Raw genomic sequence first — 12,687 nt, forward strand, 5'->3', positions numbered from 1 at the left:
GTGCTGGGGACTTGAAGTTTTCCCTCAGGTATGGTTCCATATTCACCTCTCACCTGGATGATCTCCTGGCCACTTACTTCCCTTCCCATACCAAAGATGACTGTTGCCTTCTGGCTCCCTAGAGGCAAAACCCAAAACTCTGACAGCCCTGTGATGTGCTCTGACTTGCAGGGAAGATCTCCAGGGTGTGTGGGGGTTTGTATTCAACCTGTGGTCTGTATTCAACCCTTACCAAGGAATCATGGCATTAAATAGCAACTACAAAAATGTAAAGACTGGGTAAAAAAGGACAGAATTTGGGTTTTTTTTAATCTTTTTTTTTTTTTTTGCTATTTCTTGGGCCGCTCCCGCGGCATATGGAGGTTCCCAGGCTAGGGGTTGAATCGGAGCTGTAGCCACCGGCCTATGCCAGAGCCACAGCAGCTCGGGATCCGAGCCGCGTCTGCAACCTACACCACAGCTCACGGCAACACCGGATCGTTAACCCACTGAGCAAGGGCAGGGACCGAACCAGTAACCTCATGGTTCCTAGTTGGATTCCTTAACCACTGCGCCACTACGGGAACTCCGGGTTTTTTTTTAAACTGCTTTTTGAATGTGGGCCATGCATTTTATTTTTAACTGGACTGTGTAAATTTTGGAGCTAGACTCGATAATTTAGAACTAGAGTTTTTGAATGTCATGTCTGACACACTATCTCAGATGAGAAGAGCAATTCTGAGGTGCATGATACTGCAGGGTATCAGGTACTTATTTTAGAAAATGATCATAAGGCCTTAAAGACTTAAATATCCTCTCTCTAAACTGTTGCCTTGTCTGGCACATGTGTACTCACTAAATATCCTCAATACATCAAGCATTACCTACAAGTTTGTTCAATGTGTCTTCCTTACAGATATACGGATTTCTTAGGCAGCACTTGTGCTGCTGCTGGGCTCAGGAAAACAGGGCAGCTTTGAGAGAGTAATACCTACATTCTAGAAAATGTCATAGATAGTTCATACAAAGAAATTAGTTTTGCCCACGTAAAACATGATGCTAGAATTAGCAATATCGTTTTCCTCATATCAAAATAATCATTTTCAAGGTAATTTTCTCAATATTCATAGTTTGTGAAGCATGAAATAAAATGTGTTTTCAAACTAGCTTGATGTTTAATGGAACTAAAAGATTACAGTGAAGTGCATCCATAACTGTCTTTTTCTAATTAAATCATATGTACTGCATTCTATGTGTATCTGTATATAACTAACGCAATTAAACCTAGAACTTGGACTTTATTAACAGGAAGAATACAAAACATACTAATGGGTGAAAGGAATCAGCATACAATGTTTTAAAAAATGTACCTGTGTCTTTTTATTTGTCTGTCAAGAATGCTTCTCTTACTTTCTCTTTCAAACTGGTTAACACATTGCCTACTTAGCTTTTAAGAACCATATTATCCCAGATTTTTTATCATTAAAAGGTCCTTGAAACTTTTTTTTGCACATCTTGAAAAAATTATGCCCAACTTCTTCCACTATGCTATTTTGTTCATTTTGGTTAATTCTTTCCAAAAGAGGATTTTAAAGCCTTATTTAAAATTCTTCCTCTCATCATATTTCCTTGCTGTGGGCATTTCATGACCAAGACAAAGAATTATCAGTGACATCTTTTAGAGGGGACCTGGGTGTTAGTTACATCTTCGTGCTATATAACAAATTGCAGGGGTTGCGTAGTCCTCCCTCTACCTCCTTCTGACCATGCTTAGTCTTCTACGCATAATAGAATATTGAAGCCAGTTGCATTTTAATAAATTCATAAATGAAAACTAATCTAACACCCATTCCTACTAATTTTAGGTTCAACAAGATAATTAATTTCACATGATTGTAATTGGCCACATTTGGCAATGGTTTTATTATTATGCAATAATCAAGCCAGTAAGGAAGAATCAGGGAATCAGGTGCTTTTTTTTTTAATTTCATATATATATATGTATATATATATTTTACCTTTATTGGAGTATAATTGACTTACAATATTGTATTAGTTTTAGGAGTACAGCAAAGTGAATCAGCCATACATGTAAATATATCCATTATTTTTTCCCATATAAGTTATTGCAAATATCGAGTAGATTTTCCTGTGTTATACAGTAGGTTCTTGTTAATCATTTATTTTACACTTAGCCTATATATACTATTCCCACTCTCCAATTCTTCACTCCCCACAACAGTTTCACCTATGGTAACCATAAGATTGGTTTTGAAATCTGTGAGTTTTTTTTCTGCTTTATAAATTCTTTTGTATCATTCTTATTAGATTCCACATGTTAGTGATACTATGTGGTATTTATCTTTCTCTTTCTGACTTCACTCAGTATGATAATCTCTTTGTCCCTCCATGTTGCTGCAAATGATATTATTTCATTATTTTATGACTGAGTAGTATGCATGTATGTTCCACATCTTTATTCATTCCTCTATTGATGGACATTTAGGCTGCATCCATGTCTTGGCTATAGTAAATGGTGCTGCAACTGACATTGAAGTGCAAGCATTTTTTTGAGTTATGGTTTTCTCTGGATATATACCCAAGAGTGGGATTGCTGGTTTACATGGTAATTCTATATTTAGTTTTCCAAGGTACCACCATACTATTTTCCATAGTGTTTGCACCAATTTACATTTTCACCAACAACATAGCAGGGTTCCCTTTTCTCCATATCCTCTCCAGCATTTCTTGTTTGTAGACTTTTTGATGATAGCCATTCTGACTGGTGTGAGGTGATACCTCACTGTAGTTTTGACTTGCATTTGTCTAATAATTAGCAATGTCGAGCATCTTTTCACGTGCATGTTCTTTTTTTTTTTTTTTCTGTCTATCTCTCTTTGGAGAAATGTCTTCAGATGATTCTTTAATATGACACTTCCCACAGGTATATAGGACTAAGGTCTTTCTTCAACCCTGGAAAGTGACAGCTCAGGTATAAATTTGAGATCATGAATAGGTGAGAGACATTCTAATACTTTCCATGTCCCAAGTAGGAATCAGTATATTTTATAACTCTCTGTAAGGAAAGAACATCGCCAGTTACAAGAATACATCTCACTCAATAAATCCCACAAGGTGATAATAGTCATTCAAAGCCCCCCAACTCCAGATGCAGTTTACAAATCTGGGGTTATTTTTATCGTAAGAAATGCTGCCTACTAATACAGCTGCCATTCTACCAGTATTAGATTTCCATGGAAACAGAGCTGGAGCATTAACTCAAGGTCATTTTTATTTTCATAGAGAAGGAGAAAATATTTTGCTATCCCTTTATTCACATTAGGAAACACAAATATTTGGGAATTTGGATTACCAAACAGGTCTTATTATCTTATAATGCAATAAAATTCAAAATGACAGCTATAATTCAAATAAAAAAACTGAGAAAAGAATAACTAAATGATTTCAAAGAAAATGGATAAGAAAAACTAATAAACATAAAAAACAAATTAGCCACCATTATGACGTAAAAATAATTTATTTTTAAAAAGTGTCAAAAAATATTTTGCCGTGTGCCTGAATTTGTTAGGGCTGCTGTAACAAAAACATCACAGATTGGATATCCTAAACAACAGACATTTAATTCTTATAGCTAGAGGCAAAAAGTCCAAGATCAAGGCACCTACAGATTCAGTGTCTAGTGAAAGTCCATTTCCTGTGTCCTTCTTGTATTCTTTATTTTTTTTTAAAGTTTTATTGAAGTACAGTTGATTTACAATGCTATGATAATTTCTTTTTTGTAGACTTCCTATCATATTTTATTGTGGAAGGGCTTCAGTTTTTTAATAATGATTTTTATTCTTTTCCATTATAGCTGGTTTACAGTGTTCTCTCAATTTTCTACTGTACTGCATGGTGACTCAGTTACACATACATGTACACATTCTTTTTTCTCACATTATCATGCTCCATCATAAGTGACCAGACATAGTTCCAAGTGCTACACAGCAGGATCTCATTGCTAATCCATTCCCAAGGCAATAGTCTTCACCTATTAACCCCAAGTTCCCAATCCATCCCACTCCCTCCCAGTTCCCCTTGGCAACCACAAGTCTATTCTCAAAGTCCATGAGTTTCTTTTCTGTGGAAAGGTTCCTTTTTGCCATATGTTAGATTCCAGATATAAAAGTGTTATCATATGGTATTTGTCTTTTTGTTTCTGACTGACTTCACCCAGGATGAGAATCTCTAGTTCTATCCATGTTGGTGCAAATGGCATTATTTTATTCTTTTTTATAGCTGAGTAGTATTCCATTATATATTTTATTTATATATATCTCACATCTTCCTAATCCAATCATCTGTCAATGGACATTTGAATTGTTCCCATGTCTTGGCTATTGTGAAGAGTGCTGCAGTGAACATGCGGGTGCATGTATCTTTTTTAAGGAAAGTTTTGTCCAGATATATATCCAAGGGTGGGGTTGCTGGGTCATATGGTAGTTCTATGCATAGATTTCTAATGTACCTCCATACTGTTTTCCATAGTGGGTGTACCAATTTACATTCCCACCAACCGTGCAAGAGGGTTCCCTTTTCTCCACACCCTCTCCAGTATTTGTTATTTGTGGACTTATTAAGGATGGCAGTTCTGACTGGTGTGAGGTGGTATCTCGTGATAATTCTAATTTGCATTTAACTACTACAAGATAATTTCTACTATACAATTAAGTGATTCAGTTATACATATATGGAAGAATGGATGAGAATCTCTGGCTTTTCCTTTATAAGAATATTAACTCTGCTCATGAGAGTTCTGCCTTCAAAACTACTCACCTCCAAAAGGCTATGTGTCCAAATGCCATCACATTGGGAATTAGATTTTAATATACGAATTTTGGAGTGTCACCAAGATTGTCTATAGCACTATTGAAGACTAGGAAGAAAAGAAAATAGAGAGAGGAAACAAATGAGGGACTTCAGGAACTTGAGAGAGGAGAGCACTTATGGAACTTCTATGTTTCAGTGCGGATAAAATAGTTAATTTTGTAGAAAAAGATAAATGACCAAAAGCTCCAAGAAATCTTTAAACAGCCAATTACAAGAGAAGAAAATGAAAAATAATAAAAACCTCCCACTTAAATAAGGCATCAAAATACAATGGTTTTATGAGCCATTTCTTATCACTGACACTGTTCAACATTTTATTAGAGATACTAAAAAATGAAATAAGACAGAAATAAAAACCACATAAGTTCTAAATTTTGAAAAATAAGGATGAAATTACCAATATTTATAGACAATATGATTACTTATCTAGGTAATCCAAGGAAATTGACAAAAACCTATTAGAACCATAAGAAAAAGTAGTAAATTAGCTATGTATAATACTATTTAAAAATTCAATATCTTCCTCTATATCAGTAATAAATATAAATATAATTTTAAAATGTTCTATCCAAATAGCAATGAAAACTATATATTATCTAGGAATAAACCTAACAAGAAATATTAAAGTGTCGATGAAAGAACTAATAAAGCACTGAGCAACCTAAGGTGAAGGTCAAAATAATTGTGATGATCCACTGTTTCTGATATGAATGCTTAATACTGTATATTTGTTAATTATGCCCCACTTAGTTTATAAATTCAATGCTGTCTCATAGAATTTGTAAATTTTACAATCCCCCCCCAAAAAAGCTTCAATCTGAAATGTATACTGGAAAGGAAATAAATGACCACTGTCCAGAGATACACTATGTATGTATGTGAATTGTTGCATGATAATAATAGCATATCAAAATCTATCACAATATAGACAGTTCAGCAAATATAGTTAAAATAATTGTCAATCCATTTGGAAATTGTAGATTCATAAGTAATACTACAATAAATTTAGGTAGACTCGACTAGGATTGGCAAACTTTTTCTGTAAAGAGTCAGGAAGTAAATATGTCAGTCCGTGTGGGCTCTGCTACTTGTTACAAATCAAGTTTATAATCATCTCTATAGTGATAGTGTTAAATGAATGGTGTGGGGAGCGGCAGATTTGGCTTACTGGTGGTAGTGCTGACCTTGACTTCATCTTATCAGAGCCAAGAAATTGGTTAGAATATGTACTTCATGGCTTCATATAACAAGTGATGTGTGTTTTGATACAATAGAAATCTAACTTTTTATCATTCCATTTTTCATGTTTGATATAATATCTGGCTTGTAGTTGGAATACCATAAATTTTTATTTAACTAAATTAAATGAAAACTTCTTGCTGTTAGTAGTTTAATGGAAGGAACTATGACAGATTTTCTTTAATTGACCTTGACATCTTCATACTCACTATTTCTTAAAATACAGCAGACTCATGAAACATTGTCTCATAGTTAAAACTTTTAAATTATATATACTTATATATAATATTATTTGTGTGCTTATTTCCTATATAAAATATATTTTGTAACAACATATAATTTGTATATCCACATTTATGTATTTATACTTAACAAATATAGATTTCAAAGAAGAGAATCACAAAAATTACACCAACTTTTAAAGAAATAGAATTATAAGACGCTTCTGTTTGGACAAACTTTTTGTAACATATTTAGCTTTACCTTAGCCTTATTTGTTGTCTTTGACATTTTAAAATCATGTTGCCCTCACTGTGTAGAAATGCTCTCAGTCACTTTAGAGGCTACTTACATAATTTAATTTGACATTTAATGACTCAAAATCTAAAAATTATCTGGTATCATTCATATTCTGCTTATCACATTTGAGTCTGGAAAATTTTACAAAAATGAAAAAAGTGACCCTGAAAGCTTAAAAACTTTGACTTATTCCATCCAAAATGTGAAGAAAAAATTAATTAGTTTTAAGTAAAGCCTTTTTGAACAGAATGGAACAATTAACTCAATGATCTGAAGAATGGGTCAGAAAGCATTTCCAAGAGCACTTCCACTCATTATTAGTTACATAAAATCATGGTGTTTGTGATTTATATTTCATTATATTAATGCTAAGTAATTTTATTTAACTTGTAAAATTGCGATGATGTATTACATGTTTCTGTATTTGAAGCAGGCATACAAAAAATGTGGTAGTTTAAAGTATTTTTAGTTTAATTTAAAAAATTTTTTATTGAGCTCTACTTGATATATAATGTTTCAAGTGTGCAGCAGTGATTCAGTTTTATATATATATATATATACACATTCACACACATATTCTTTTTCATATTCATTTCCATTATATGTTATTATGAGATATTGAATAATAGAATACAGTTCCCTTGTAATATATAGTGGGTCTTTGTTGTTTATTTGTTTTATATGTATATGTTAATCCCACATTCTCAATTTCCATTTGTTTTGCTGCAAATGCAATTATTTCATTCTTTTTTATGGCTGAGTAATGTTCTACTTGGTGTGTGTTCATGCGCATGTAAGTGTATATATATGCAAGTGTGTATACAAATATTACATATATATGTACATGTATATATTATATATATCTCTCACATATTTTTACCCATTCATATGTTGATGGACATTTAGATTGCTTTCATGTCTTGGCTCTTGTAAGTAGTGCCACTATGAATATTGGGGTGCATGTATCTTTTTAAATTAGAGCTTTCTTCTTTTCCAAATAGAGGCCCAGGAACACTGGGATTGCTGGTTCATATGGTAACACTATTTTTAGTTTTTCTGTTTGCTTGTTTTTGTTTTTGTATTTAGGGCCACACCCGGGGCATGTGGAGGTTCCCAGGCTAGGGGTCTAATTGGAGTTGTAGCTGCTGGCCTGTGCCACAGCCACAGCAAGGCAGGATTGGAGCCATGTCTGCAACCTACAGCATAGCTCACGGCAGTGCCAGATCCTTGACCCCTTAACCCCCTGAGTGAGGCCAGGGATCAAACCCACAACCTATGGCTAGGTTCATTTACTATTATTTTCAGAAAACTTACTAATTACAAATGTGGATATAAGTAATTTTGAGGTACTAATTGGAAAGTATCACAGATATCCATGAAGTAAAAGACTCATTCCTTGGCAGGTCTGCTTCATCAAGGAAAAAGTTATCTTTTTGACAATTTGGTAATATATTGAGACTATATAAATGGCAATGAAAGATTGCATTAAGCAAAATGTTTTGAAAATAATTTTTGTTTTTAAAATGTTTACTTTAATAAATATGATTTCTTGGTTAACTTTTTTTTTCTTTTTTTTCCTGGAAGTTCCTGGCCCAGGGATCGACCCTGTGCCACTGTAGCAAACAGAGCTGCTAACAGAGCTGCTATAGTGATAACACCACATGCCTAATCTGCTGCGCCACAAGAGAAATCCAATTAAGTCTTTTTTGTGGGTGATATATATTTAAAAGTTTTAAAGTTTATAAGATATCTTGAGAACTTGGTATATTTGCCAGTGAACGGCTTTATCTGAAGTTTTAAAGACTATTTGAGATGAGATCTTTCCACTGAAATATAAACATGCTACTATTAAATTTTGATGAATGTTATCAAATATTGTTTTCATATATATAATTTCAATGGAATATATGCTTAAAATATGTTTATACATTTAAAGTAAAATCTTTAGTAATTCAAAGAATTTTAAATTGAGTACTATAAATGATTTTTTCATTTTTTAATAATTTTATGTTTTTGTTAAACTACACTTGCTATTTAAACTGATCTTTTGCTTTTTTTTTTTTTTCTGACAGCTCCTTCAAGTTGGAAGGAATACCTTTATTTGGAGGCATGTCAGTTCATTTTTCTCACTTCAGATTCATCATTATGACTTCTTGAGGCCAGATCTAATTTTGAAGTAACAAGGAACCTGTCTATCTTGGAGCAGCAAACCCTTCAACTCTGGAGCACAAATGACCACTGATAGGGTCCACATAAAACCATCTGCCTCCAGACTAACAGCCATGAGCAGAGCCATGGGGGCAAAAAAGCCACAGCCTTAAATCTCTTCACTCAGAAATTACGAAGAAGATTAAAAAAAAAAAAAAAAAAAAAAAAGATGAAAAGGACTAAACAAGCCTACAAAAAACCAAAAAAAGAAAAGCCAAACAAAACCCATTTTGTTTTACCATAGGAATTATTCCCAAATAGAAACCCAAGAAAATTTATATTCAGTAATTAAGCTAGTAAATTATAAACTGACTTATCATTTGGGATGGTGAAAGTGTAGAAATAGAGGTTGTTACAGCCAGAACTACACAGCATTTGAAAATATGTAGACAGCAGCAAAAACAAACAGAAAACTGAACAAATGGGAACACTGCAGCAACGAATAGTATGAGGACAGAATGTTGCTGTTTGCAGAGAGAGAGGATGTTTGCCACCTTGTGTGCACCCTCAAAGCCATAATGGAATAAGAGTATTGTTGTCAATTGCTTGAAAAGTTTCTGCATTCAATTCTTTACCCCATATTGGCTGGGGGGTGGGGGAGGTCAGTTCTTACTGATTACTTCTCAATGCACTTGTAACTGTTTGCACTGTCACTTCCATTCAGGGTATGATGTGTACTGTTATTTGCACAGATGGTCCCATGAGTTTTGAGACCACAACAGTTAGTTTCTTGCAGGAGCCCCAAAAGAAAACATTTAAGAATTCTCCAGACATTGATTTCTCTTTCTTCTTGAAAAAAATCAGTTATCTAATAAAAAAATGATGTCACAGATTAAAGAACAGGTAGAGAATAATAATGAAAAAGCATCAGTGTGGTCAAATGAATGAAAACGGGATCTAATGTTTTTTTAGTGAAAATCATTTTATATCATTAACAGCCAAGAAGTCAGATACAGTGAACTGTACACTAAACATCTGTGTTGAACATCTGTTTGTTCTCTTAATTGAAAAAATCATTTGTAATTTGTATTTGACATATAAGAGTTTTTTATAGCCATTTATCTATGCTTCATGGGAAAATGTACCAAACAGCATTTTCAGTTTATTTTTCTAAATAAATGTGTTGTTTGTATTATTTGTAGTTTTTTTATTCAATTTGGTTTTCATTACCTGGAACAGAAATTTTCTTTAGTCACTGGCAAATTTTTATCATGCTAATCCAGAGCTAATGGAAGACTGCAATTTCAAATATTTTTGTGCTTTCTATTCCCTCAATGCTGAAGAAGAAAAGATATATTTCTCACCAAAACTTTCTTGTCAAGGGTTATTTTAATATTCTATCTATGCTGTAACTGGAGTTTGTTTTAATATACTGGGGACATTGCTGGAAAACAAAATTTAGGTATTTTTATCAGTAAGGATTTCCTCTAAGTTGTCTTCCCGGAAATCTGATCTACAAGAAGATAAAAATTAGATTTTTTTTCTTAGTCCATTAATCATACCCAGTGAGTCCCTAGCCCCACCCAGAAGTGTGTCAAGAACTTCCATCGGTGCATATAAAAATAGCTAAGCAGTCATGCTGGATCAAAAACAGAACTCTCAGTCAATAAGAGTTTATTGAGTGCCCACAAAATTTTCATCCTTCCTTGAGGCTCAGCAGCTGGGGCCTAAACTGTGACCACTGCTACTACCAATAGGTACTGTGCCCAACAACTTCTTTTTTTTTTTAAGTATAATTGACACAACATGTTAATTTCAGGTGCACAATATAATGATTTGATCTTAATTACCGCAATAAGTCCAGTTAAAATCTGTCAGCACACATAGTTACACTTTTTTTCTCGTGATGAGAACTTTCAAGGTCTTATCTCCTAGGTACTTTCAAAACTGCAATAGGGTATTATTAATTATAGCTATAGTTATATATGTGATGCTCTGGAGTGTGGCCAGGGGAGAACAGCAACAACGTGCCAACCCTTTGAGGTCTTTGGAAAAGATTACACTCAACCTATGGATTAGTGTTTTAATTAGAAGTCTGACCCTTAGGTTGCAGCTATGATAACAAGTTAACAGGTTCTTTTCATTGAAAGACTGGCCTTCTGGGTCTATTGCCTCTTGCTGTGCCCTGGGGGTGATAGACCTTTAAGAACTCATTTTACTTTGGTTAAAGGGACTCACAAGCATAAGCACCATAGGCCACCAGATCCCCTGGCAGCCAATCCATAAAAATTGAGTCATCAGATAAGGATATGAGATCCTTTCTGAGACATACCAGCAAGCTGGAGCAAGGAAGAAGGAGAGAGAAACTCTGCAGGTATCAGCCTCCCATCCCCACCCACCTCTGGGCCCTTCCTAAGCACCTAGTTGTGTGCCAGACCGGAAGCCTACCCTTCAAGCCAAAGCTCCAGGACAGGTAAGTGGGCCTCTTTCTCAGAAAGACTGGGATTGTGTTTCAGTCTGGTCTCTGTGCAGTGTCCTGGGAATGGTAGTCTTCCAAGAACTCTCTGATTGTTACAGTTTCACCAGACCTAGGACCACAAATCCACCAGCTTTCAGTGCCAGGCAATTAAGTAACATCCCATAAGTAGCAACACCAAAAACCAGGGGCACAAGACATATGCAAAACCTCCTCTCAGAGAGATACTGGTGTCCTGCAGGGAGGCAGAGGGAGAGTCTGCAGATGGTGTCCCCCAGGTTAAAAAAAGAAAAAAGAATTTGGAGAAAAAAAAAAAAAGATGTTGTCAGTCAGGTGAAGGAAAGCAGGAGGCAGAGCACATAAAGTGGCTTCTGCTGGCTGGGGGCGGGGGAGAAATACTCAGCATTTAAAGAGAACAAAGATGGTGTCTGCTGGCTTTCTGGAGGCAGAGGGAGAGCTGAAGATGGCATCCATGAGCCACCAGGCTCCTGAATGTTAGCTGAATTAGATCCCTGTCCCTCGGCTGATGATTTAAGATTAGTCAATGAATCTCAATCACTTAAAAGTCTGGGAGCTTCTGGATCAACTTCCTCTGTGTTGGGTCCTATGGAAGGTGAGTTAGTACAAAAGAGTCCTTTAAAAGCATTTCTCAGTTTGTTCAGGTCTTGTTGGTGTCCTTGCAGATGTTGGTTTTCGAAGCTAGATGTTTTGGGGTGTTGTTTCTCAGGTGCAAGTCTTAAAACTTGTGGTGCCCAATATGGGGTTCAAACCCTTTGCTCCTTAGGGAGAAGCTCATGGTTGAGTTCCCTCCAGACTGTGGGTCTGTGCGCAGAAGGTGCTGTGATGAGATTGTGACCTAGCCTTTAGCACAAACTTCACTGTTGGTTTTGCAAATGAGCTGTTCAGTTTTTAGGTTTTCTTCAGAGGACATTGTACACTATGTTGGTACAGATTCAGCATGTTTGTGGAAGGAGAGTTCAGGATCTTCCTATGTCACCTTTTTGAACAGGAGCCCCAAACAACCACAAACAAATAATGCTCAACAATGAAAAGAATAGGTCTTGGGGTTTATACCTAGACTATGATCTGAAACCACATTCCCATTATATTGTCCTTCACACTTAATTTGATTTACTCTCTGCAGTCTCTCTTGGTAGTACTTAGAATATCCTGTAACATAATGAAGAAAATTAGTTTGTCACGCATGATTTGAACCCCTGAAAATTAAGACATTGTACAAGAAAATAATCCAGGTAGGAATCAAATTGCCAGATCCTTTGGGATGTTGGGCATTGAAGTATGGACAGCTGGATTCATTCAAATTCTTTTAAAACTTGTGCTGATTGCTTCAAGCTGTGAATTATTTAGGATCATAAATAGGAAAGTCAGTGGCTTCCCAAATATCTAACAATGAAATCATCAAGAATAAATGATAA

General features: G+C 35.1%; 1 protein-coding gene across 2 annotated transcripts in view; it reads left to right on the forward strand.

The window, feature by feature from the left end:
- The window catches only part of PRR16 (proline rich 16), a 260,137-nt gene extending 251,134 nt beyond the window's left edge, over positions 1 to 9,003 (forward strand). For both annotated transcript variants that reach the window (XM_047778486.1, XM_047778487.1), the window contains one exon: positions 8,700 to 9,003. The gene's annotated coding sequence lies outside the window, so the exon portion shown is untranslated. The remainder of the gene's footprint in view (positions 1 to 8,699) is intronic.
- Positions 9,004 to 12,687: the final 3,684 nt, after the last annotated feature.

This window comes from Phacochoerus africanus, chromosome 4 (assembly GCF_016906955.1).
Source record: "Phacochoerus africanus isolate WHEZ1 chromosome 4, ROS_Pafr_v1, whole genome shotgun sequence".
Lineage (NCBI taxonomy): Eukaryota > Metazoa > Chordata > Mammalia > Artiodactyla > Suidae > Phacochoerus > Phacochoerus africanus.